Below are 26,344 nucleotides of genomic sequence, written 5' to 3' on the forward strand. Positions count from 1 at the left end.
GGTTTAGGGATATCATTAGTGTTAGGGTTAGGGTTAACGTTAGGGTTAGGCATTCTAAAATTTCCGTGGTTAGGGTTAGGGTTAGTGTTAGGGTTAGGTTTAGGCTTAGGTTTAGGTTTAGGTTTAGGTTTAGGCTTAGGCTTAGGTTTAGGCTTAGGCTTAGGTTTAGGCTTAGGTTTAGGCTTAGGCTTAGGTTTAGTGTTAGGGTCAGGGTCAGGGTCATGGTCAGGGTCAGGGTTAGGGTTAGGGTTAGGGTTAGGGTTAGATTTATGGTTAGGGTTAGGGTTAGGTTTATGTTTAGACACTCTGACAGATTCTCGATGACTCACTGACTGACACTCTGACAGATACCCTGACAGACACTCTGACACATTGACAGACATTGTTACAGACACAATGTTAGACCCTCTGTCAGACACAATGACGGACAATCTCTCTCTGAGAGAGAGACTGAGTGAGAGAGTCCGACAGAGAGAGAGAGACTCACACACAGGGTTAGGGTTAGGGTTAGGGTTAGGATTAGGCATTTTCAAATTTCGGCGGTGAGGGTTATGGTTAGGGTGAGGGTTAGGGTTAAGTTTATGGTTAGGATTAGGGTCCAGGTTAGGCATTTTCAAATTTCGGCGGTTAGGGTTATGGTTAGGGTGAGGGTTAGGGTTAAGTTTATGGTTAGGATTAGGGTCCAGGTTAGGCATTTTCAAATTTCTGGGGTATTTCAACACCAACTTGTGTTTGCGAGGTGCTCCTCGTGCTGGAGTTGTGTCGAATTTGGCTGTGGTTCATGAATGTTTTGTCTTATCTGTTGTTGTTTAATTTGTCGCTATTTGTCTGTCTGATTGACAGGCTATAGAACCACGTGATCCTGTGGTCTTCTTGTTTCTCTCCAGTCTGAGCCAATATCGGACCACTCTGCATATGAGGTAGAGCTTAAAGCTAATGACCTTTAAAAAAGACTCTGCCCATGTTATCATTTTGGGTTAGGGTTAGGGTGAGGGTTAGGGTTAGGCATTTTCAAATTTCGGGGATTAGGTTTAGGGTTAGGATTTGGGTTAAAGTTAAAGTTAGGGTTAGAGATAGTTTTAGGGTTAGGGTTAGTGTTACGGTTAGGCATTTTCAAATTTCGGGGGTTAGCGTTAGTATTAGGGTAAGGGTGAGTCTTAGGTTTAGGGTTAGGCATTTTGAAATTTTGGGGTGAGGTTCAGGGTTAGGGTTATTGTTAGGGTTAGGGTTAAGTTTAGGCTGAGGGTTAGGGTTAGGGCTAAGGTTAGGGTTAGCGTTAGGGTTAGTGTTAGGGTTAGGGTTAGGCTTAGGGTTATGCTTAGGTTTACGGTCAGGGTCAGGGTTAGGGTTAGGTTTAGTGTTTGGGTCAGGGTCACTGTCAGGGTCAGGGTTAGGGTTAGGGTTAGGTTTAGGTTTAGTTTTTCGGTCAGGGTCAGGGTTAGGGTTAGGGTTAGGGTTAGGGTAAGGGTCAGGGTCATGGTTAGGTTTAGATTTAGGGATAAGCTTAGGGTTAGGGTTAGGGTTCGTGTTTGGGTTAGGGTTAGGCATTTTCAAATTTCGGGTGTTAGCGTCCGTGTTAGGGTTAGGGTTACTGGCAGAGTTAGGTTGAGGGTTAGGGTTAGTGTTAGGGTTAGTGTTACGGATAGGCATTTTCAAATTTCGGGGGTTAGGGTTAGGGTAAGGCATTTCCAAGTTTCGGGGTTAGGTTTAGGGTTAGGGTTAGGGTTTGGTTAGGTTTACGGATATCGTTAGTGTTAGGGTTAGCGTTAGGGTTAGGCATTCTAAAATTTCCGTGGTTAGGGTTAGGGTTAGTGTTAGGGTTAGGGTTAGGCTTAGGTTTAGGCTTAGGCTTAGGTTTAGGCTTAGGCTTAGTGTTAGGGTCAGGGTCAGGGTCATGGTCATGGTCATGGTCATGGTCATGGTCAGGGTCAGGGTTAGGGTTAGGGTTAGGGTTAGGGTTAGGGTTAGTTTTATGGTTAACGTTAGGGTTTGGTTAGGTTTAGGGATATCATTAGTGTTAGGGTTAGGGTTAGCGTTAGGGTTAGGCATTCTAAAATTTCCGTGGTTAGGGTTAGGGTTAGTGTTAGGGTTAGGGTTAGGCTTAGGCTTAGGTTTAGGTTTAGGTTTAGGCTTAGGCTTAGGCTTAGGCTTAGGTTTAGGCTTAGGTTTAGGCTTAGGCTTAGTTTTAGGGTCAGGGTCAGGTTCATGGTCATGGTCAGGGTCAGGGTTAGGGTTAGGGTTAGGCATTCTAAAATTTCCGTGGTTAGGGTTAGGGTTAGTGTTAGGGTTAGGGTTTGGCTTAGGTTTAGGTTTAGGTTTAGGTTTAGGCTTAGGCTTAGGCTTAGTGTTAGGTTTAGGCTTAGGTTTAGGCTTAGGCTTAGTTTTAGGGTCAGGGTCAGGGTCATGGTCATGGTCAGGGTCAGGGTTAGGGTTAGGGTTAGGGTTAGGGTTAGATTTATGGTTAGGGTTAGGGTTAGGTTTATGTTTAGACACTCTGACAGATTCTCGATGACTCACTGACTGACACTTTGACAGATACCCTGACAGACACTCTGACACATTGACAGACATTCTTACAGACACAATGTTAGACCCTCTGTCAGACACAATGACGGACAATCTCTCTCTGAGAGAGAGACTGAGTGAGAGAGTCCGACAGAGAGAGAGAGACTCACACACAGGGTTAGGGTTAGTGTTAGGGTTAGTGTTAGTGTTAGGATTAGGGTTAGGATGAGGCATTTTCAAATTTCGGCGGTTCGGGTTATGGTTAGGGTGAGTGTTAGGGTTAAGTTTATGGTTAGGATTAGGGTCCAGGTTAGGCATTTTCAAATTTCTGGGGTATTTCAACATCAACTTGTGTTTGCGAGGTGCTCATCGTGCTGGAGTTGTGTCGAATTTGGCTGTTGTTCATGAATGTTTTGTCTTATCTGTTGTTGTTTAATTTGTCGCTATTTGTCTGTCTGATTGACAGGCTATAGAACCACGTGATCCTGTGGTCTTCTTGTTTCTCTCCAGTCTGAACCAATATCGGACCACTCTGCATATGAGGTAGAGCTTAAAGCTAATGACCTTTAAAAAAGACTCTGCCCATGTTATCAATTTGGGTTAGGGTTAGGGTGAGGGTTAGGGTTAGGCATTTTCAAATTTCGGGGATTAGGTTTAGGGTTAGGATTTGGGTTAAAGTTAAAGTTAGGGTTAGAGATAGTTTTAGGGTTAGGGTTAGTGTTACGGTTAGGCATTTTCAAATTTCGGGGGTTAGCGTTAGTATTAGGGTAAGGGTGAGTCTTAGGTTTAGGGTTAGGCATTTTGAAATTTTGGGGGTGAGGTTCAGGGTTAGGGTTATTGTTAGGGTTAGGGTTAAGTTTAGGCTGAGGGTTAGGGTTAGGGCTAAGGTTAGGGTTAGCGTTAGGGTTAGTGTTAGGGTTAGGGTTAGGCTTAGGGTTATGCTTAGGTTTACGGTCAGGGTCAGGGTTAGGGTTAGGTTTAGTGTTTGGGTCAGTGTCACGGTCAGGGTCAGGGTTAGGGTTAGGGTTAGGGTTAGGGTTAGGGTTAGGTTTAGGTTTAGGTTTACGGTCAGGGTCAGGGTTAGGGTTAGGGTTAGGGTTAGGGTTAGGGTAAGGGTCAGGGTCATGGTTAGGTTTAGATTTAGGGATAAGCTTAGGGTTAACCTTAACCCTGAAACTGACAATGAGCCTGACACTGAAACTGACCCTGACCCTGACCCTGACCCTAACACTAACACTAACACTAACGTTAACACTAACCCTAAACCTAACCCTAACCGTAACCCTAACCCTAAGCCAAAAACTAACCCTAACCTTAACCTTAACCCTGACCCTGACCCTGACCCTGACCCTGACGCTAAACCTAATCATAACCCTAAACCTAACCGTAACCCTAAACCTAACCCCCGAAATTTCAAAATACCTAACCCTAATCCTAATCGTAACCCTAAGCCTAAACCCCGAAATTTCAAAATGCCTAACCCTAACCTTAACCACCGAAATTTGAAAACGCCCAACCCCAACACTAACCCTAACCATAACACTAACCCGAAACTTAACCAAATCCTAACCATAACCTTAACCATAACCCTAAACCTAAACCTAACCCCCGAAATTTGAAAATGCCTAAACCTAACCCTAAAATTAACCCTAACCCTAACCCTAACCCTAACCCTAACCCTAACCCTAACCCTAACCCTAACCCTAGCCCAAATTGATCACATGGGAAGAGTCTTTTTTGAAGGTCATCAGCTTTAAGCTCTGCCTCATATGTATAGTGTTCCGATATTGGCTCAGACTGCAGAGAAACAAGAAGGCCACAGGATCACGTGGTTCTATAGTCTGTCAATCAGACAGACAAATAGCGACAAATTAACCAACATTCATGAACCAGAGCTAAATACGATACAACTCCAGCACGAGGAGCACCTCGCAAACACAAGTTGGTGTTGAAATACCCGCGAAATTTGAAAATGCCTAACCCGGACCCGAACCCTAACCATAAACCTAACCCTAACGCTAACGCTAATCTCTGAGTTAGAGACACACACACAGGGTTAGGGTTAGGGTTAGTGTTAGGGTTAGTGTTAGTGTTAGGGTTAGGTTAGGGTTTGGGTTAGGGTTAGGTTTAGGGTTAGTGTTAGTGTTAGGGTTAGGTTTAGGGTTAGGCATTTTCAAATTTCGGTCGTTAAGGTTAGGGTTACTGTTAGTGTTAGGGTTAGGGTTAGGGTTAGGGTTAGGCTTTGGGTTAGGGTTAGGTTTAGGGTCAGGGTTAAGGTTAGGGTTAGGGTTAGTGTTTGGGTTAGGGTTAGGGTTAGGGTTAGGGTTAGGGTTAGGGTTAGGGTAAGGGTCAGGGTCATGGTTAGGTTTAGATTTAGGGATAAGCTTAGGGTTAGGGTTAGGGTTAGTGTTTGGGATAGGGTTAGGCATTTTCAAATTTCGGGTGTTAGCGTCCGTGTTAGGGTTAGGGTTACTGGCAGAGTTAGGTTGAGGGTTAGGGTTAGTGTTAGGGTTAGTGTTAGGGATAGGCATTTTCAAATTTCGGGGGTTAGGGTTAGGGTAAGGCATTTTCAAGTTTCGGGGTTAGGTTTAGGGTTAGGGTTAGGGTTTGGTTAGGTTTAGGGATATCGTTAGTGTTAAGGTTAGGGTTAGCGTTAGGGTTAGGCATTGTAAAATTTCCGTGGTTAGGGTTAGGGTTAGTGTTAGGGTTAGGTTTAGGCTTAGGTTTAGGCTTAGGTTTAGGCTTAGGCTTAGTGTTAGGGTCAGGGTCAGGGTCAGGGTCAGGGTCAGGGTCATGGTCATGATCATGGTCATGGTCAGGGTCAGGGTTAGGGTTAGGGTTAGGGTTAGGGTTAGATTTATGGTTAAGGTTAGGGTTTGGTTAGGTTTAGGGATATCATTAGTGTTAGGGTTAGGGTTAGCGTTAGGGTTAGGCATTCTAAAATTTCCGTGGTTAGGGTTAGGGTTAGTGTTAGGGTTAGGTTTAGGCTTAGGTTTAGGTTTAGGTTTAGGTTTAGGCTTAGGCTTAGGCTTAGGCTTAGGTTTAGGCTTAGGTTTAGGCTTAGGCTTAGTGTTAGGGTCAGGGTCAGGGTCATGGTCAGGGTCAGGGTTAGGGTTAGGGTTAGGGTTAGATTTATGGTTAGGGTTAGGGTTAGGTTTATGTTTAGACACTCTGACAGATTCTCGATGACTCACTGACTGACACTCTGACAGATACCCTGACAGACACTCTGACACATTGACAGACATTCTTACAGACACAATGTTAGACCCTCTGTCAGACACAATGACGGACAATCTCTCTCTGAGAGAGAGACTGAGTGAGAGAGTCCGACAGAGAGAGAGAGACTCACACACAGGGTTAGGGTTAGGGTTAGGGTTACTGTTAGTGTTAGGATTAGGGTTAGGATTAGGCATTTTCAAATTTCGGGGTTAGGGTTATGGTTAGGGTGAGCGTTAGGATTAAGTTTATGGTTAGGATTAGGGTCCAGGTTAGGCATTTTCAAATTTCTGGGGTATTTCAACACCAACTTGTGTTTGCGAGGTGCTCCTCGTGCTGGAGTTGTGTCGAATTTGGCTGTGGTTCATGAATGTTTTGTCTTATCTGTTGTTGTTTAATTTGTCGCTATTTGTCTGTCTGATTGACAGACTATAGAACCACGTGATCCTGTGGTCTTCTTGTTTCTCTGCAGTCTGAGCCAATATCGGACCACTCTGCATATGAGGTAGAGCTTAAAGCTAATGACCTTTAAAAAAGACTCTGCCCATGTTATCATTTTGGGTTAGGGTTAGGGTGAGGGTTAGGGTTAGGCATTTTCAAATTTCGGGGATTAGGTTTAGGGTTAGGATTTGGGTTAAAGTTAAAGTTAGGGTTAGAGTTAGTTTTAGGGTTAGGGTTAGTGTTACGGTTAGGCATTTTCAAATTTCGGGGGTTAGCGTTAGTATTAGGGTTAGGGTGAGTCTTAGGTTTAGGGTTAGGCATTTTGAAATTTTGGGGGTGAGGTTCAGGGTTAGGGTTATTGTTAGGGTTACGGTTAAATTTAGGCTGAGGGTTAGGGTTAGTGTTAGGGTTAGGGTTAGCGTTAGGGTTAGTGTTAGGGTGAGGGTTAGGCTTAGGCTTATGCTTAGGTTTAGGATCAGGGTCAGGGTTAAGGTTAGGTTTAGTATTTGGGTTAGGATTAGGGTTAGTCTTAGGGTTAGGTTTAGGGTTAGGGTCAGGGTCAGGGTCAGGGTCAGGGTTAGGGTTAGGGTTAGGGTTAGGTTTCGGGTTAAGTTTAGTGTTAGGGTTAGAGTTAGGTTTAGGCATTTTCAAATTTCGGGGATTAGTGTTAGTGTTAGGGTTAGGATTAGTGTTAGGGTGCGGTTTTGGGTTAGGGTTAGGCATTTTCAAATTTCGGGGGTTAGGTTTAGGGTTAGGGTTAGGGTTAGGATTTGGTTAGGTTTAGGGTGAGTGTTAGGGTTAGCGTTAGGGTTAGGCATTTTCAAATTTCGGTGGTTAAGGTTAGGGTAATAGTTAGGGTTAGGGTTAGTGTTAGGGTTAGTCTTAGGGTTGGGGTCATGGTCAGTGTCAGGGTCAGTGTCGGGGATAGGGTTAGAGTTAGGGTTAGATTTATGGTTACGTTTAGGGATATGGTTAGGCATTTTCAAATTTTGGTGGTTAGCTTTAGCGTTAGGGTTAGTGTTAGGGTTAGGGCTAGGTTTATGGTTAGACACTCTGACAGACTCTCGATGACACACTGACAGACACTCTGACTGACACTCTGACACATTGACAGACATTCTTACATAGACAATGTCAGACCCTCTGTCAGACACAATCACGGACACTCGTTGACACACTGACAGACAATCTCTCTCTGAGAGAGAGTGGTTAACCTGAACCACCGAAATTTGAAAATGCCTAACCCTAACCATAACCGTAACCATAAATCTAAACCTAACCTTAACCCTGAAACTGACAATGAGCCTGACACTGAAACTGACCCTGACCCTGACCCTGACCCTAACACTAACACTAACACTAACGTTAACACTAACCCTAAACCTAACCCTAACCGTAACCCTAACCCTAAGCCAAACACTAACCCTAACCTTAACCTTAACCCTGACCCTGACCCTGACCCTGACGCTAAACCTAATCATAACCCTAAACCTAAACCTAACCGTAACCCTAAACCTAACCCCCGAAATTTCAAAATACCTAACCCTAATCCTAATCGTAACCCTAAGCCTAAACCCCGAAATTTCAAAATGCCTAACCCTAACCTTAACCACCGAAATTTGAAAACGCCTAACCCTAACACTAACCCTAACCATAACACTAACCCGAAACTTAACCAAATCCTAACCATAACCTTAACCATAACCCTAAACCTAACCCCCGAAATTTGAAAATGCCTAAACCTAACCCTAACCCTAAATTTAACCCTAAACCTAACCCTAACCCTGACCCTAACCCGAACTGAAACCCTCACCCTAACCCTAATCATAACCCTAACACTAACCAACGAAATTTGAAAATGCCTAAACATAACCCTAACCCTAACTTTAAACTTAACCCCAAACCCTGACCCTAACCCTAACACTAAGCATAACCCTAACCCTAAGCCAAACACTAACCCTAACCTTAAACTTAACCCTGACCCTGACCTTAAACCTAACCCTAACCCTAAACCTAACCCTAACCCTAACCCTAACCCTAACCCTAACCCTAACCCTAGCCCAAATTGATCACATGGGAAGAGTCTTTTTTGAAGGTCATCAGCTTTAAGCTCTGCCTCATATGTATAGTGTTCCGATATTGGCTCAGACTGCAGAGAAACAAGAAGGCCACAGGATCACGTGGTTCTATAGTCTGTCAATCAGACAGACAAATAGCGACAAATTAACCAACAACAGATCAGACAAAACATTCATGAACCAGAGCCAAATACGATACAACTCCAGCACGAGGAGCACCTCGCAAACACAAGTTGGTGTTGAAATACCCGCGAAATTTGAAAATGCCTAACCCGGACCCGAACCCTAACCATAAACCTAACCCTAACGCTAACGCTAATCTCTGAGTTAGAGACACACACACAGGGTTAGGGTTAGGGTTAGGGTTAGGGTTAGGGTTAGGGTTAGGGTTAGGTTTAGGTTTAGGGTTAGGGTTAGTGTTAGGGTTAGGGTTAGCGTTAGGGTTAGGCATTTTCAAATTTCGGTCGTTAAGGTTAGGGTTACTGTTAGTGTTAGGGTTAGGGTTAGGGTTAGGCTTTGGGTTAGGGTTAGGGTTAGGGTTAGGTTTAGGGTCAGGGTTAAGGTTAGGGTTAGGGTTAGTGTTTGGGTTAGGGTTAGGGTTAGGGTTAGTGTAAGGGTCAGGGTCATGGTTAGGTTTAGATTTAGGGATAAGCTTAGGGTTAGGGTTAGGGTTAGTGTTTGGTTGAGGGTTAGGCATTTTCAAATTTCGGGTGTTAGCGTCCGTGTTAGGGTTAGGGTTACTGGCAGAGTTAGGTTGAGGGTTAGGGTTAGTGTTAGGGTTAGTGTTAGGGATAGGCATTTTCAAATTTCGGGGGTTAGGGTTAGGGTAAGGCATTTTCAAGTTTCGGGGTTAGGTTTAGGGTTAGGGTTAGGGTTTGGTTAGGTTTAGGGATATCGTTAGTGTTAGGGTTAGGGTTAGCGTTAGGGTTAGGCATTCTAAAATTTCCGTGGTTAGGGTTAGGGTTAGTGTTAGGGTTAGGGTTAGGCTTAGGTTTAGGCTTAGGCTTAGGTTTAGGCTTAGGCTTAGTGTTAGGGTCAGGTTCAGGGTCAGGGTCATGGTCATGGTCATGGTCATGGTCATGGTCATGGTCATGGTCATGGTCAGGGTTAGGGTTAGGGTTAGGGTTAGGGTTAGATTTATGGTTAAAGTTAGGGTTTGGTTAGGTTTAGGGATATCATTAGTGTTAGGGTTAGGGTTAGCGTTAGGGTTAGGCATTCTAAAATTTCCGTGGTTAGGGTTAGGGTTAGTGTTAGGGTTAGGGTTAGGCTTAGGTTTAGGTTTAGGTTTAGGCTTAGGCTTAGGCTTAGGTTTAGGCTTAGGTTTAGGCTTAGGCTTAGTGTTAGGGTCAGGGTCAGGGTCATGGTCATGGTCATGGTCAGCGTCAGGGTTAGGGTTAGGGTTAGGGTTAGGGTTAGATTTATGGTTAGGGTTAGGGTTAGGTTTATGTTTAGACACTCTGACAGATTCTCGATGACTCACTGACTGACACTCTGACAGATACCCTGACAGACACTCTGACACATTGGCAGACATTCTTACAGACACAATGTTAGACCCTCTGTCAGACACAATGACGGACAATCTCTCTCTGAGAGAGAGACTGAGTGAGAGAGTCCGACAGAGAGAGAGAGACTCACACACAGGGTTAGGGTTAGGGTTAGGGTTAGGGTTAGGGTTAGGGTTAGGGTTAAGGTTAGTGTTAGTGTTAGGATTAGGGTTAGGATTAGGCATTTTCAAATTTCGGCGGTTAGGGTTATGGTTAGGGTGAGGGTTAGGGTTAAGTTTATGGTTAGGATTAGGGTCCAGGTTAGGCATTTTCAAATTTCTGGGGTATTTCAACACCAACTTGTGTTTGTGAGGTGCTCCTCGTGCTGGAGTTGTGTCGAATTTGGCTGTGGTTCATGAATGTTTTGTCTTATCTGTTGTTGTTTAATTTGTCGCTATTTGTCTGTCTGATTGACAGACTATAGAACCACGTGATCCTGTGGTCTTCTTGTTTCTCTCCAGTCTGAGCCAATATCGGACCACTCTGCATATGAGGTAGAGCTTAAAGCTAATGACCTTTAAAAAAGACTCTGCCCATGTTATCATTTTGGGTTAGGGTTAGGGTGAGGGTTAGGGTTAGGCATTTTCAAATTTCGGGGATTAGGTTTAGGGTTAGGATTTGGGTTAAAGTTAAAGTTAGGGTTAGAGTTAGTTTTAGGTTTAGGGTTAGTGTTACGGTTAGGCATTTTCAAATTTCGGGGGTTAGCGTTAGTATTAGGGTAAGGGTGAGTCTTAGGTTTAGGGTTAGGCATTTTGAAATTTTGAGGTGAGCTTCAGGGTTAGGGTTATTGTTAGGGTTACGGTTAAATTTAGGCTGAGGGTTAGGGTTAGGGTTAGGGTTAGGGTTAGCGTTAGGGTTAGTGTTAGGGTGAGGGTTAGGCTTAGGCTTATGCTTAGGTTTAGGATCAGGGTCAGGGTTAAGGTTAGGTTTAGTGTTTGGGTTAGGATTAGGGTTAGTCTTAGGGTTAGGTTTAGGGTTAGGGTCAGGGTCAGGGTCAGGGTCAGGGTTAGGGTTAGGGTTAGGGTTAGGTTTCGGGTTAAGTTTAGTGTTAGGGTTAGAGTTAGGTTTAGGCATTTTCAAATTTCGGGGATTAGTGTTAGTGTTAGGGTTAGGATTAGTGTTAGGGTGCGGTTTTGGGTTAGGGTTAGGCATTTTCAAATTTCGGGGGTTAGGTTTAGGGTTAGGGTTAGGGTTAGGATTTGGTTAGGTTTAGGGTGAGTGTTAGGGTTAGCGTTAGGGTTAGGCATTTTCAAATTTCGGTGGTTAAGGTTAGGGTAATAGTTAGGGTTAGGGTTAGTGTTAGGGTTAGTCTTAGGGTTGGGGTCATGGTCAGTGTCAGGGTCAGTGTCGGGGATAGGGTTAGAGTTAGGGTTAGATTTATGGTTACGTTTAGGGATATGGTTAGGCATTTTCAAATTTTGGTGGTTAGCTTTAGCGTTAGGGTTAGTGTTAGGGTTAGGGCTAGGTTTATGATTAGACACTCTGACAGACTCTCGATGACACACTGACAGACACTCTGACTGACACTCTGACACATTGACAGACATTCTTACATAGACAATGTCAGACCCTCTGTCAGACACAATCACGGACACTCGTTGACACACTGACAGACAATCTCTCTCTGAGAGAGAGTGGTTAACCTTAACCACCGAAATTTGAAAATGCCTAACCCTAACCATAACCGTAACCATAAATCTAAACCTAACCTTAACCCTGAAACTGACAATGAGCCTGACACTGAAACTGACCCTGACCCTGACCCTGACCCTGACCCTAACACAAACACTAACACTAACGTTAACACTAACCCTAAACCTAACCCTAACCGTAACCCTAACCCTAAGCCAAACACTCACCCTAACCTTAACCTTAACCCTGACCCTGACCCTGACCCTGACCCTGACGCTAAACCTAATCATAACCCTAAACCTAAACCTAACCGTAACCCTAAAACTAACCCCCGAAATTTCAAAATACCTAACCCTAATCCTAATCGTAACCCTAAGCCTAAACCCCGAAATTTCAAAATGCCTAAACCTAACCTTAACCACCGAAATTTGAAAACGCCTAACCCTAACACTAACCCTAACCATAACACTAACCCGAAACTTAACCAAATCCTAACCATAACCTTAACCATAACCCTAAACCTAAACCTAACCCCCGAAATTTGAAAATGCCTAAACCTAACCCTAACCCTAAACTTAACCCTAAACCTAACCCTAACCCTGACCCTAACCCGAACTGAAACCCTCAACCTAACCCTAATCCTTACCCTAACACTAACCACCGAAATTTGAAAATGCCTAAACATAACCCTAACCCTAACTTTAAACTTAACCCCAAACCCTGACCCTAACCCTAACACTAAGCATAACCCTAACCCTAAGCCAAACACTAACCCTAACCTTAAACTTAACCCTGACCCTGACCTTAAACCTAACCCTAACCCTAAACCTAACCCTAACCCTAACCCTAACCCTAACCCTAGCCCAAATTGATCACATGGGAAGAGTCTTTTTTGATGGTCATCAGCTTTAAGCTCTGCCTCATATGTATAGTGTTCCGATATTGGCTCAGACTGCAGAGAAACAAGAAGGCCACAGGATCACGTGGTTCTATAGTCTGTCAATCAGACAGACAAATAGCGACAAATTAACCAACAACAGATCAGACAAAACATTCATGAACCAGAGCCAAATACGATACAACTCCAGCACGAGGAGCACCTCGCAAACACAAGTTGGTGTTGAAATACCCGCGAAATTTGAAAATGCCTAACCCGGACCCGAACCCTAACCATAAACCTAACCCTAACGCTAACGCTAATCTCTGAGTTAGAGACACACACACAGGGTTAGGGTTAGGGTTAGGGTTAGGGTTAGGGTTAGGGTTAGGGTTAGGGTTAGGGTTAGGGTTAGGGTTAGGGTTAGGGTTAGGTTTAGGTTTAGGGTTAGTGTTAGGGTTAGGGTTAGCGTTAGGGTTAGGCATTTTCAAATTTCGGTCGTTAAGGTTAGGGTTACTGTTAGTGTTAGGGTTAGGGTTAGGGTTAGGCTTTGGGTTAGGGTTAGGGTTAGGTTTAGGGTCAGGGTTAAGGTTAAGGTTAGGGTTAGGGTTAGTGTTTGGGTTAGGGTTAGGGTTAGGGTAAGGGTCAGGGTCATGGTTAGGTTTAGATTTAGGGATAAGCTTAGGGTTAGGGTTAGGGTTAGTGTTTGGTTTAGGGTTAGGCATTTTCAAATTTCGGGTGTTAGCGTCCGTGTTAGGGTTAGGGTTACTGGCAGAGTTAGGTTGAGTGTTAGGGTTAGTGTTAGGGTTAGTGTTAGGGATAGGCATTTTCAAATTTCGGGGGTTAGGGTTAGGGTAAGGCATTTTCAAGTTTCGGGGTTAGGTTTAGGGTTAGGGTTAGGGTTTGGTTAGGTTTAGGGATATCGTTAGTGTTAGGGTTAGGGTTAGCGTTAGGGTTAGGCATTCTAAAATTTCCGTGGTTAGGGTTAGGGTTAGTGTTAGGGTTAGGGTTAGGCTTAGGTTTAGGCTTAGGCTTAGGTTTAGGCTTAGGCTTAGTGTTAGGGTCAGTTTCAGGGTCAGGGTCATGGTCATGGTCATGGTCATGGTCAGGGTCAGGGTTAGGGTTAGGGTTAGGGTTAGGGTTAGGGTTAGGGTTAGATTTATGGTTAAGGTTAGGGTTTGGTTAGGTTTAGGGATATCATTAGTGTTAGGGTTAGCGTTAGCGTTAGGGTTAGGCATTCTAAAATTTCCGTGATTAGGGTTAGGGTTAGTGTTAGGGTTAGGGTTAGGGTTAGGCTTAGGTTTAGGTTTAGGTTTAGGCTTAGGCTTAGGCTTAGGCTTAGGCTTAGATTTAGGCTTAGGCTTAGGTTTAGGTTTAGGCTTAGTGTTAGGGTCAGGGTCAGGGTCATGGTCATGGTCATGGTCATGGTCAGGGTCAGGGTTAGGGTTAGGGTTAGGGTTAGGGTTAGGGTTAGGGTTAGATTTATGGTTAGGGTTAGGGTTAGGTTTATGTTTAGACACTCTGACAGATTCTCGATGACTCACTGACTGACACTCTGACAGATACCCTGACAGACACTCTGACACATTGGCAGACATTCTTACAGACACAATGTTAGACCCTCTGTCAGACACAATGACGGACAATCTCTCTCTGAGAGAGAGACTGAGTGAGAGAGTCCGACAGAGAGAGAGAGACTCACACACAGGGTTAGGGTTAGGGTTAGGGTTAGGGTTAGGGTTAGTGTTAGTGTTAGGATTAGGGTTAGGATTAGGCATTTTCAAATTTCGGCGGTTAGGGTTATGGTTAGGTTGAGGGTTAGGGTTAAGTTTATGGTTAGGATTAGGGTCCAGGTTAGGCATTTTCAAATTTCTGGGGTATTTCAACACCAACTTGTGTTTGCGAGGTGCTCCTCGTGCTGGAGTTGTGTCGAATTTGGCTGTGGTTCATGAATGTTTTGTCTTATCTGTTGTTGTTTAATTTGTCGCTATTTGTCTGTCTGATTGACAGACTATAGAACCACGTGATCCTGTGGTCTTCTTGTTTCTCTCCAGTCTGAGCCAATATCGGACCACTCTGCATATGAGGTAGAGCTTAAAGCTAATGACCTTTAAAAAAGACTCTGCCCATGTTATCATTTTGGGTTAGGGTTAGCGTGAGGGTTAGGGTTAGGCATTTTCAAATTTCGGGGATTAGGTTTAGGGTTAGGATTTGGGTTAAAGTTAAAGTTAGGGTTAGAGTTAGTTTTAGGGTTAGGGTTAGTGTTACGGTTAGGCATTTTCAAATTTCGGGGGTTAGCGTTAGTATTAGGGTAAGGGTGAGTCTTAGGTTTAGGGTTAGGCATTTTGAAATTTTGGGGGTGAGGTTCAGGGTTAGGGTTATTGTTAGGGTTACGGTTAAGTTTAGGCTGAGGGTTAGGGTTAGGGTTAGCGTTAGGGTTAGTGTTAGGGTGAGGGTTAGGCTTAGGCTTATGCTTAGGTTTAGGATCAGGGTCAGGGTTAAGGTTAGGTTTAGTGTTTGGGTTAGGATTAGGGTTAGTCTTAGGGTTAGGTTTAGGGTTAGGGTCAGGGTCAGGGTCAGGGTTAGGGTTAGGGTTAGGGTTAGGGTTAGGGTTAGGTTTCGGGTTAAGTTTAGGGTTAGAGTTAGGTTTAGGCATTTTCAAATTTCGGGGATTAGTGTTAGTGTTAGGGTTAGGATTAGTGTTAGGGTGCGGTTTTGGGTTAGGGTTAGGCATTTTCAAATTTCGGGGGTTAGGTTTAGGGTTAGGGTTAGGGTTAGGATTTGGTTAGGTTTAGGGTGAGTGTTAGGGTTAGCGTTAGGGTTAGGCATTTTCAAATTTCGGTGGTTAAGGTTATGGTAATAGTTAGGGTTAGGGTTAGGGTTAGTGTTAGGGTTAGTCTTAGGGTTGGGGTCATGGTCAGTGTCAGGGTCAGTGTCGTGGATAGGGTTAGAGTTAGGGTTAGATTTATGGTTACGTTTAGGGATATGGTTAGGCATTTTCAAATTTTGGTGGTTAGCTTTAGCGTTAGGGTTAGTGTTAGGTTTAGGGCTAGGTTTATGGTTAGACACTCTGACAGACTCTCGATGACACACTGACAGACACTCTGACTGACACTCTGACACATTGACAGACATTCTTACATAGACAATGTCAGACCCTCTGTCAGACACAATCACGGACACTCGTTGACACACTGACAGACAATCTCTCTCTGAGAGAGAGTGGTTAACCTTAACCACCGAAATTTGAAAATGCCTAACCCTAACCATAACCGTAACCATAAATCTAAACCTAACCTTAACCCTGAAACTGACAATGAGCCTGACACTGAAACTGACCCTGACCCTGACCCTGACCCTAACACTAACACTAACACTAACGTTAACACTAACCCTAACCCTAAACCTAACCCTAACCGTAACCCTAACCCTAAGCCAAACACTAACCCTAACCTTAACCTTAACCCTGACCCTGACCCTGACCCTGACGCTAAACCTAATCATAACCCTAAACCTAAACCTAACCGTAACCCTAAACCTAACCCCCGAAATTTCAAAATACCTAACCCTAATCCTAATCGTAACCCTAAGCCTAAACCCCGAAATTTCAAAATGCCTAACCCTAACCTTAACCACCGAAATTTGAAAACGCCTAACCCTAACACTAACCCTAACCATAACACTAACCCGAAACTTAACCAAATCCTAACCATAACCTTAACCATAACCCTAAACCTAAACATAATCCCCGAAATTTGAAAATGCCTAAACCTAACCCTAACCCTAAACTTAACCCTAAACCTAACCCTAACCCTGACCCTAACCCGAACTGAAACCCTCACCCTAACCCTAATCCTAACCCTAACACTAAACACCGAAATTTGAAAAGGCCTAAACATAACCCTAACCCTAACTTTAAACTTAACCCTAAACCCTGACCCTAACCCTAACACTAAGCATAACCCTAACCCTAAGCCAAACACTAACCCTAACCCTAAACTTAACCCTGACCCTGACCTTAAACCTAACCATAACCCTAAACCTAACCCTAACCCTAACCCTAACCCTAACCCTAACCCTAGCCCAAATTGATCACATGGGAAGAGTCTTTTTTGAAGGTCATCAGCTTTAAGCTCTGCCTCATATGTATAGTGTTCCGATATTGGCTCAGACTGCAGAGAAACAAGAAGGCCACAGGATCACGTGGTTCTATAGTCTGTCAATCAGACAGACAAATAGCGACAAATTAACCAACAACAGATCAGACAAAACATTCATGAACCAGAGCCAAATACGATACAACTCCAGCACGAGGAGCACCTCGCAAACACAAGTTGGTGTTGAAATACCCGCGAAATTTGAAAATGCCTAACCCGGACCCGAACCCTAACCATAAACCTAACCCTAACGCTAACGCTAATCTTTGAGTTAGAGACACACACACAGGGTTAGGTTTAGGGTTAGGGTTAGGGTTAGGGTTAGGGTTAGCGTTAGGGTTAGGCATTTTCAAATTTCGGTCGTTAAGGTTAGTGTTACTGTTAGTGTTAGCGTTAGGGTTAGGGTTAGGCTTTGGGTTAGGGTTAGGGTTAGGTTTAGGGTCAGGGTTAAGGTTAGGGTTAGTGTTTGGGTTAGGGTTAGGGTTAGGTTTAGGGTTAGGGTTAGGGTTAGACGTTAGGGTTAGGGTTAGCGTTAGGGTTAGGCATTTTCAAATTTCGGTCGTTAAGGTTAGGGTTACTGTTAGTGTTAGCGTTAGGGTTAGGGTTAGGCTTTGAGTTAGGGTTAGGGTTAGGTTTAGGGTCAGGGTTAAGGTTAGGGTTAGTGTTTGGGTTAGGGTTAGGGTTAGGGTAAGGGTCAGGGTCATGGTTAGGTTTAGATTTAGGGATAAGCTTAGGGTTAGGGTTAGGGTTAGGGTTAGCGTTAGGGTTAGGCATTTTCAAATTTCGGTCGATAAGGTTAGGGTTACTGTTAGTGTTAGCGTTAGGGTTAGGGTTAGGCTTTGGGTTATGGTTAGGGTTAGGTTTAGGGTCAGGGTTAAGGTTAGGGTTAGTGTTTGGGTTAGGGTTAGGGTTAGGGTAAGGGTCAGGGTCATGGTTAGGTTTAGATTTAGGGATAAGCTTAGGGTTAGGGTTAGGGTGAGTGTTTGGGTTAGGGTTAGGCATTTTCAAATTTCGGGTGTTAGCGTCCGTGTTAGGGTTAGGGTTACTGGCAGAGTTAGGTTGAGGGTTAGGGTTAGTGTTAGGGTTAGTGTTAGGGATAGGCATTTTCAAATTTCGGGGGTTAGGGTTAGGGTAAGGCATTTTCAAGTTTCGGGGTTAGGTTTAGGGTTAGGGTTAGGGTTTGGTTAGGTTTAGGGATATCGTTAGTGTTAGGGTTAGGGTTAGCGTTAGGGTTAGGCATTCTAAAATTTCCGTGGTTAGGGTTAGGGTTAGTGTTAGGGTTAGGGTTAGGGTTAGGGTTAGGGTTAGGCTTAGGTTTAGGCTTAGGCTTAGGCTTAGGTTTAGGCTTAGTGTTAGGGTCAGGGTCAGGGTCAGGTTCATGGTCATGGTCATGGTCATGGTCAGGGTCAGGGTTAGGGTTAGGGTTAGGGTTAGATTTGTGGTTAAGGTTAGGGTTTGGTTAGGTTTAGGGATATCATTAGTGTTAGGGTTAGGGTTATCGTTAGCGTTAGGCATTCTAAAATTTCCGTGGTTAGGGTTAGGGTTAGTGTTAGGGTTAGGGTTAGGGTTAGGGTTAGGCTTAGGTTTAGGTTTAGGTTTAGGCTTAGGCTTAGGCTTAGGCTTAGGTTTAGGCTTAGGTTTAGGCTTAGGCTTAGGCTTAGTGTTAGGGTCAGGGTCAGGGTCATGGTCATGGTCAGGGTCAGGGTTAGGGTTAGGGTTAGATTTATGGTTAGGGTTAGGGTTAGGTTTATGTTTAGACACTCTTACAGATTCTCGATGACTCACTGACTGACACTCTGACAGATACCCTGACAGACACTCTGACACATTGACAGACATTCTTACAGACACAATGTTAGACCCTCTGTCAGACACAATGACGGACAATCTCTCTCTGAGAGAAAGACTGAGTGAGAGAGTCCGACAGAGAGAGAGAGACTCACACACAGGGTTAGGGTTAGGGTTAGGGTTAGTGTTAGTGTTAGGATTAGGGTTAGGATTAGGCATTTTCAAATTTCGGCGGTTAGGGTTATGGTTAGGGTGAGGGTTAGGGTTAAGTTTATGGTTAGGATTAGGGTCCAGGTTAGGCATTTTCAAATTTCTGGGGTATTTCAACACCAACTTGTGTTTGCGAGGTGCTCCTCGTGCTGGAGTTGTGTCGAATTTGGCTGTGGTTCATGAATGTTTTGTCTTATCTGTTGTTGTTTAATTTGTCGCTATTTGTCTGTCTGATTGACAGGCTATAGAACCACGTGATCCTGTGGTCTTCTTGTTTCTCTCCAGTCTGAGCCAATATCGGACCACTCTGCATATGAGGTAGAGCTTAAAGCTAATGACTTTTAAAAAAGACTCTGCCCATGTTATCATTTTGGGTTAGGGTTAGGGTGAGGGTCAGGGTTAGGCATTTTCAAATTTCGGGGATTAGGTTTAGGGTTAGGATTTGGGTTAAAGTTAAAGTTAGGGTTAGAGTTAGTTTTAGGGTTAGGGTTAGTGTTACGGTTAGGCATTTTCAAATTTCGGGGGTTAGCGTTAGTATTAGGGTAAGGGTGAGTCTTAGGTTTAGGGTTAGGCATTTTGAAATTTTGGGGGTGAGGTTCAGGGTTAGGGTTATTGTTAGGGTTACGGTTAAGTTTAGGCTGAGGGTTAGGGTTAGGGTTAGGGTTAGGGTTAGCGTTAGGGTTAGTGTTAGAGTGAAGGTTAGGCTTAGGGTTATGCTAAGGTTTAGGATCAGGGTCAGGGTTAAGGTTAGGTTTAGTGTTTGGGTTAGGGTTAGGGTTAGTCTTAGGGTTAGGTTTACGGTTAGGGTCAGGGTCAGGGTCAGGGTTAGGGTTAGGGTTAGGGTTAGGTTTCGGGTTAAGTTTAGTGTTAGGGTTAGAGTTAGGTTTAGGCATTTTCAAATTTCGGGGATTAGTGTTAGTGTTAGGGTTAGGATTAGTGTTAGGGTGCGCTTTTGAGTTAGGGTTCGGCATTTTCAAATTTCGGGGGTTAGGTTTAGGGTTAGGGTTAGGATTTGGTTAGGTTTAGGGTGAGTGTTAGGGTTAGCGTTAGGGTTAGGCATTTTCAAATTTCGGTGGTTAAGGTTAGGGTAATAGTTAGGGTTAGGGTTAGTGTTAGGGTTAGTCTTAGGGTTGGGGTCATGGTCAGTGTCAGGGTCAGTGTCAGTGTCAGGGTCATGGTCAGTGTCGGGGATAGGGTTAGAGTTAGGGTTAGATTTATGGTTACGTTTAGGGATATGGTTAGGCATTTTCAAATTTTGGTGGTTAGCTTTAGCGTTAGGGTTAGTGTTAGGGTTAGGGCTAGGTTTATGGTTAGACACTCTGACAGACTCTCGATGACAGACTGACAGACACTCTGACTGACACTCTGACACATTGACAGACATTCTTACATAGACAATGTCAGACCCTCTGTCAGACACAATCACGGACACTCGTTGACACACTGACAGACAATCTCTCTCTGAGAGAGAGTGGTTAACCTTAACCACCGAAATTTGAAAATGCCTAACCCTAACCATAACCATAACCATAAATCTAAACCTAACCTTAACCCTGAAACTGACAATGAGCCTGACACTGAAACTGACCCTGACCCTGACCCTGACCCTGACCCTAACACTAACACTAACACTAACACTAACACTAACGTTAACACTAACCCTAAACCTAACCCTAACCGTAACCCTAACCCTAAGCCAAACACTAACCCTAACCTTAACCTTAACCCTGACCCTGACCCTGACGCTAAACCTAATCATAACCCTAAACCTAAACCTAACCGTAACCCTAAACCTAACCCCCGAAATTTCAAAATACCTAACCCTAATCCTAATCGTAACCCTAAGCCTAAACCCCGAAATTTCAAAATGCCTAACCTTAACCACCGAAATTTGAAAACGCCTAACCCTAACACTAACCCTAACCATAACACTAACCCGAAACTTAACCAAATCCTAACCATCACCTTAAACATAAACCTAAACCTAACCCCCGAAATTTGAAAATGCCTAAACCTAACCCTAACCCTAAACTTAACCCTAAACCTAACCCTAACCCTGACCCAACTGAAACCCTCACCCTAACCCTAATCCTAACCCTAACACTAACCACCGAAATTTGAAAATGCCTAAACATAACCCTAACCCTAACTTTAAACTTAACCCTAAACCCTGACCCTAACCCTAACACTAAGCATAACCCTAACCCTAAGCCAAACACTAACCCTAACCTTAAACTTAACCCTGACCCTGACCTTAAACCTAACCATAACCCTAAACCTAACCCTAACCCTAACCCTAACCCTAACCCTAACCCTAGCCCAAATTGATCACATGGGAAGAGTCTTTTTTGAAGGTCATCAGCTTTAAGCTCTGCCTCATATGTATAGTGTTCCGATATTGGTTCAGACTGCAGAGAAACAAGAAGGCCACAGGATCACGTGGTTCTATAGTCTGTCAATCAGACAGACAAATAGCGACAAATTAACCAACAACAGATCAGACAAAACATTCATGAACCAGAGCCAAATACGATACAACTCCAGCACGAGGAGCACCTCGCAAACACAAGTTGGTGTTGAAATACCCGCGAAATTTGAAAATGCCTAACCCGGACCCGAACCCTAACCATAAACCTAACCCTAACGCTAACGCTAATCTCTGAGTTAGAGACACACACACAGGGTTAGGGTTAGGGTTAGGGTTAGGGTTCGGGTTAGGATTAGGGTTAGGGTTAGGTTTAGGGTTAGGGTTAGGGTTAGGTTTAGGGTTAGGGTTAGTGTTAGGGTTAGGGTTAGCGTTAGGGTTAGGCATTTTCAAATTTCGGTTGTTAAGGTTAGGGTTACTGTTAGTGTTAGTGTTAGGGTTAGGGTTAGGGTTAGGCTTTGGTTAGGGTTAGGGTTAGGTTTAGGGTCAGGGTTAAGGTTAGGGTTAGGGTTAGTGCTTGGGTTAGCGTTAGGGTTAGGGTTCGGGTTAGGATTAGGGTTAGGGTTAGGTTTAGGGTTAGGGTTAGGTTTAGGGTTAGGGTTAGTGTTAGGGTTAGGGTTAGCGTTAGGGTTAGGCATTTTCAAATTTCGGTTGTTAAGGTTAGGGTTACTGTTAGTGTTAGTGTTAGTGTTAGGGTTAGGGTTAGGGTTAGGCTTTGGGTTAGGGTTAGGGTTAGGTTTAGGGTCAGGGTTAAGGTTAGGGTTAGGGTTAGTGTTTGGGTTAGCGTTAGGGTTAGGGTTAGGGTAAGGGTCAGGGTCATGGTTAGGTTTAGATTTAGGGATAAGCTTAGGGTTAGGGTTAGGGTTAGTGTTTGTGTTAGGGTTAGGCATTTTCAAATTTCGGGTGTTAGCGTCCGTGTTAGGGTTAGGGTTACTGGCAGAGTTAGGTTGACGGTTAGGGTTCGTGTTAGGGATAGTGTTAGGGATAGGCATTTTCAAATTTCGGGGGTTAGGGTTAGGGTAAGGCATTTTCAAGTTTTGGGGTTAGGTTTAGGGTTAGGGTTAGGGTTTGGTTAGGTTTAGGGATATCGTTAGTGTTAGGGTTAGGGTTAGCGTTAGGGTTAGGCATTCTAAAATTTCCGTGGTTAGGGTTAGGGTTAGGGTTAGGGTTAGGGTTAGGCTTAGGCTTAGGTTTAGGCTTAGGCTTAGGCTTAGGCTTAGGCTTAGGCTTAGGCTTAGTGTTAGGGTCAGGGTCAGGGTCATGGTCATGGTCATGGTCAGGGTTAGGGTTAGGGTTAGCGTTAGGGTTAGATTTATGGTTAAGGTTACGGTTTGGTTAGGTTTAGGGATATCATTAGGGTTAGGGTTAGCGTTAGGGTTAGGCATTCTAAAATTTCCGTGGTTAGGGTTAGGGTTAGTGTTAGGGTTAGGGTTAGGCTTAGGTTTAGGTTTAGGCTTAGGCTTAGGCTTAGGCTTAGGCTTAGGCTTAGGCTTAGGTTTAGGCTTAGGTTTAGGCTTAGGCTTAGGCTTAGTGTTAGGGTCAGGGTCAGGGTCATGGTCATGGTCATGGTCAGGGTCAGGGTTAGGGTTAGGGTTAGGGTTAGATTTATGGTTAGGGTTAGGGTTAGGTTTATGTTTAGACACTCTGACAGATTCTCGATGACTCACTGACTGACACTCTGACAGATACCCTGACAGACACTCTGACACATTGACAGACCTTCTTACAGACACAATGTTAGACCCTCTGTCAGACACAATGACGGACAATCTCTCTCTGAGAGAGAGACTGAGTGAGAGAGTCCGACAGAGAGAGAGAGACTCACACACAGGGTTAGGGTTAGGGTTAGGGTTAGTGTTAGTGTTAGGATTAGGGTTAGGATTAGGCATTTTCAAATTTCGGCGGTTAGGGTTATGGTTAGGTTGAGGGTTAGGGTTAAGTTTATGGTTAGGATTAGGGTCCAGGTTAGGCATTTTCAAATTTCTGGGGTATTTCAACACCAACTTGTGTTTGCGAGGTGCTCCTCGTGCTGGAGTTGTGTCGAATTTGGCTGTGGTTCATGAATGTTTTGTCTTATCTGTTGTTGTTTAATTTGTCGCTATTTGTCTGTCTGATTGACAGGCTATAGAACCACGTGATCCTGTGGTCTTCTTGTTTTTCTCCAGTCTGAGCCAATATCGGACCACTCTGCATATGAGGTAGAGCTTAAAGCTAATGACCTTTAAAAAAGACTCTGCCCATGTTATCATTTTGGGTTAGGGTTCGGGTGAGGGTTAGGGTTAGGCATTTTCAAATTTCGGGGATTAGGTTTAGGGTTAGGATTTGGGTTAAAGTTAAAGTTAGGGTTAGAATTAGTTTTAGGGTTAGGGTTAGTGTTACGGTTAGGCATTTTCAAATTTCGGGGGTTAGCGTTAGTATTAGGGTAAGGGTGAGTCTTAGGTTTAGGGTTAGGCATTTTGAAATTTTGGGGGTGAGGTTCAGGGTTAGGGTTATTGTTAGGGTTACGGTTAAGTTTAGGCTGAGGGTTAGGGTTAGGGTTAGGGTTAGGGTTAGGGTTAGCGTTAGGGTTAGGGTTAGTGTTAGGGTTAGGGTTAGGGTTAGGGTTAGGGTTAGGGTTAGGGTTAGGTTTCGGGTTAAGTTTAGTGTTAGGGTTAGAGTTAGGTTTAGGCATTTTCAAATTTCGGGGATTAGTGTTAGTGTTAGGGTTAGGATTAGTGTTAGGGTGCGGTTTTGGGTTAGGGTTAGGCATTTTCAAATTTCGGGGGTTAAGTTTAGGGTTAGGGTTAGGATTTGGTTAGGTTTAGGGTGAGTGTTAGGGTTAGCGTTAGGGTTAGGCATTTTCAAATTTCGGTGGTTAAGGTTAGGGTAATAGTTAGGGTTATGGTTAGGGTTAGTGTTAGGGTTAGTCTTAGGGTTGGGGTCATGGTCAGTGTCAGGGTCAGTGTCAGTGTCAGGGTCATGGTCAGTGTCGGGGATAGGGTTAGAGTTAGGGTTAGATTTATGGTTACGTTTAGGGATATGGTTAGGCATTTTCAAATTTTGGTGGTTAGCTTTAGCGTTAGGGTTAGTGTTAGGGTTAGGGCTAGGTTTATGGTTAGACACTCTGACAGACTCTCGATGACAGACTGACAGACACTCTGACTGACACTCTGACACATTGACAGACATTCTTACATAGACAATGTCAGACCCTCTGTCAGACACAATCACGGACACTCGTTGACACACTGACAGACAATCTCTCTCTGAGAGAGAGTGGTTAACCTTAACCACCGAAATTTGAAAATGCCTAACCCTAACCATAACCATAACCATAAATCTAAACCTAACCTTAACCCTGAAACTGACAATGAGCCTGACACTGAAACTGACCCTGACCCTGACCCTGACCCTGACCCTAACACTAACACTAACACTAACACTAACACTAACGTTAACACTAACCCTAAACCTAACCCTAACCGTAACCCTAACCCTAAGCCAAACACTAACCCTAACCTTAACCTTAACCCTGACCCTGACCCTGACGCTAAACCTAATCATAACCCTAAACCTAAACCTAACCGTAACCCTAAACCTAACCCCCGAAATTTCAAAATACCTAACCCTAATCCTAATCGTAACCCTAAGCCTAAACCCCGAAATTTCAAAATGCCTAACCCTAACCTTAACCACCGAAATTTGAAAACGCCTAACCCTAACACTAACCCTAACCATAACACTAACCCGAAACTTAACCAAATCCTAACCATCACCTTAAACATAAACCTAAACCTAACCCCCGAAATTTGAAAATGCCTAAACCTAACCCTAACCCTAAACTTAACCCTAAACCTAACCCTAACCCTGACCCAACTGAAACCCTCACCCTAACCCTAATCCTAACCCTAACACTAACCACCGAAATTTGAAAATGCCTAAACATAACCCTAACCCTAACTTTAAACTTAACCCTAAACCCTGACCCTAACCCTAACACTAAGCATAACCCTAACCCTAAGCCAAACACTAACCCTAACCTTAAACTTAACCCTGACCCTGACCTTAAACCTAACCATAACCCTAAACCTAACCCTAACCCTAACCCTAACCCTAACCCTAACCCTAACCCTAGCCCAAATTGATCACATGGGAAGAGTCTTTTTTGAAGGTCATCAGCTTTAAGCTCTGCCTCATATGTATAGTGTTCCGATATTGGCTCAGACTGCAGAGAAACAAGAAGGCCACAGGATCACGTGGTTCTATAGTCTGTCAATCAGACAGACAAATAGCGACAAATTAACCAACAACAGATCAGACAAAACATTCATGAACCAGAGCCAAATACGATACAACTCCAGCACGAGGAGCACCTCGCAAACACAAGTTGGTGTTGAAATACCCGCGAAATTTGAAAATGCCTAACCCGGACCCGAACCCTAACCATAAACCTAACCCTAACGCTAACGCTAATCTCTGAGTTAGAGACACACACACAGGGTTAGGGTTAGGGTTAGGGTTCGGGTTAGGATTAGGGTTAGGGTTAGGTTTAGGGTTAGGGTTAGGGTTAGGGTTAGGGTTAGGGTTAGGTTTAGGGTTAGGGTTAGTGTTAGGGTTAGGGTTAGCGTTAGGGTTAGGCATTTTCAAATTTCGGTTGTTAAGGTTAGGGTTACTGTTAGTGTTAGTGTTAGGGTTAGGGTTAGGGTTAGGCTTTGGTTAGGGTTAGGGTTAGGTTTAGGGTCAGGGTTAAGGTTAGGGTTAGGGTTAGTGTTTGGGTTAGCGTTAGGGTTAGGGTTCGGGTTAGGATTAGGGTTAGGGTTAGGGTTAGGTTTAGGGTTAGGGTTAGGGTTAGGTTTAGGGTTAGGGTTAGTGTTAGGGTTAGGGTTAGCGTTAGGGTTAGGCATTTTCAAATTTCGGTTGTTAAGGTTAGGGTTACTGTTAGTGTTAGTGTTAGGGTTAGGGTTAGGGTTAGGGTTAGGCTTTGGGTTAGGGTTAGGGTTAGGTTTAGGGTCAGGGTTAAGGTTAGGGTTAGGGTTAGTGTTTGGGTTAGCGTTAGGGTTAGGGTTAGGGTAAGGGTCAGGGTCATGGTTAGGTTTAGATTTAGGGATAAGCTTAGGGTTAGGGTTAGGGTTAGTGTTTGTGTTAGGGTTAGGCATTTTCAAATTTCGGGTGTTAGCGTCCGTGTTAGGGTTAGGGTTACTGGCAGAGTTAGGTTGACGGTTAGGGTTCGTGTTAGGGATAGTGTTAGGGATAGGCATTTTCAAATTTCGGGGGTTAGGGTTAGGGTAAGGCATTTTCAAGTTTTGGGGTTAGGTTTAGGGTTAGGGTTAGGGTTTGGTTAGGTTTAGGGATATCGTTAGTGTTAGGGTTAGGGTTAGCGTTAGGGTTAGGCATTCTAAAATTTCCGTGGTTAGGGTTAGGGTTAGTGTTAGGGTTAGGGTTAGGCTTAGGCTTAGGTTTAGGCTTAGGCTTAGGTTTAGGCTTAG

This window comes from Callorhinchus milii, unplaced genomic scaffold, assembly GCF_018977255.1.
Source record: "Callorhinchus milii isolate IMCB2004 unplaced genomic scaffold, IMCB_Cmil_1.0 Scaffold76, whole genome shotgun sequence".
NCBI lineage: Eukaryota > Metazoa > Chordata > Chondrichthyes > Chimaeriformes > Callorhinchidae > Callorhinchus > Callorhinchus milii.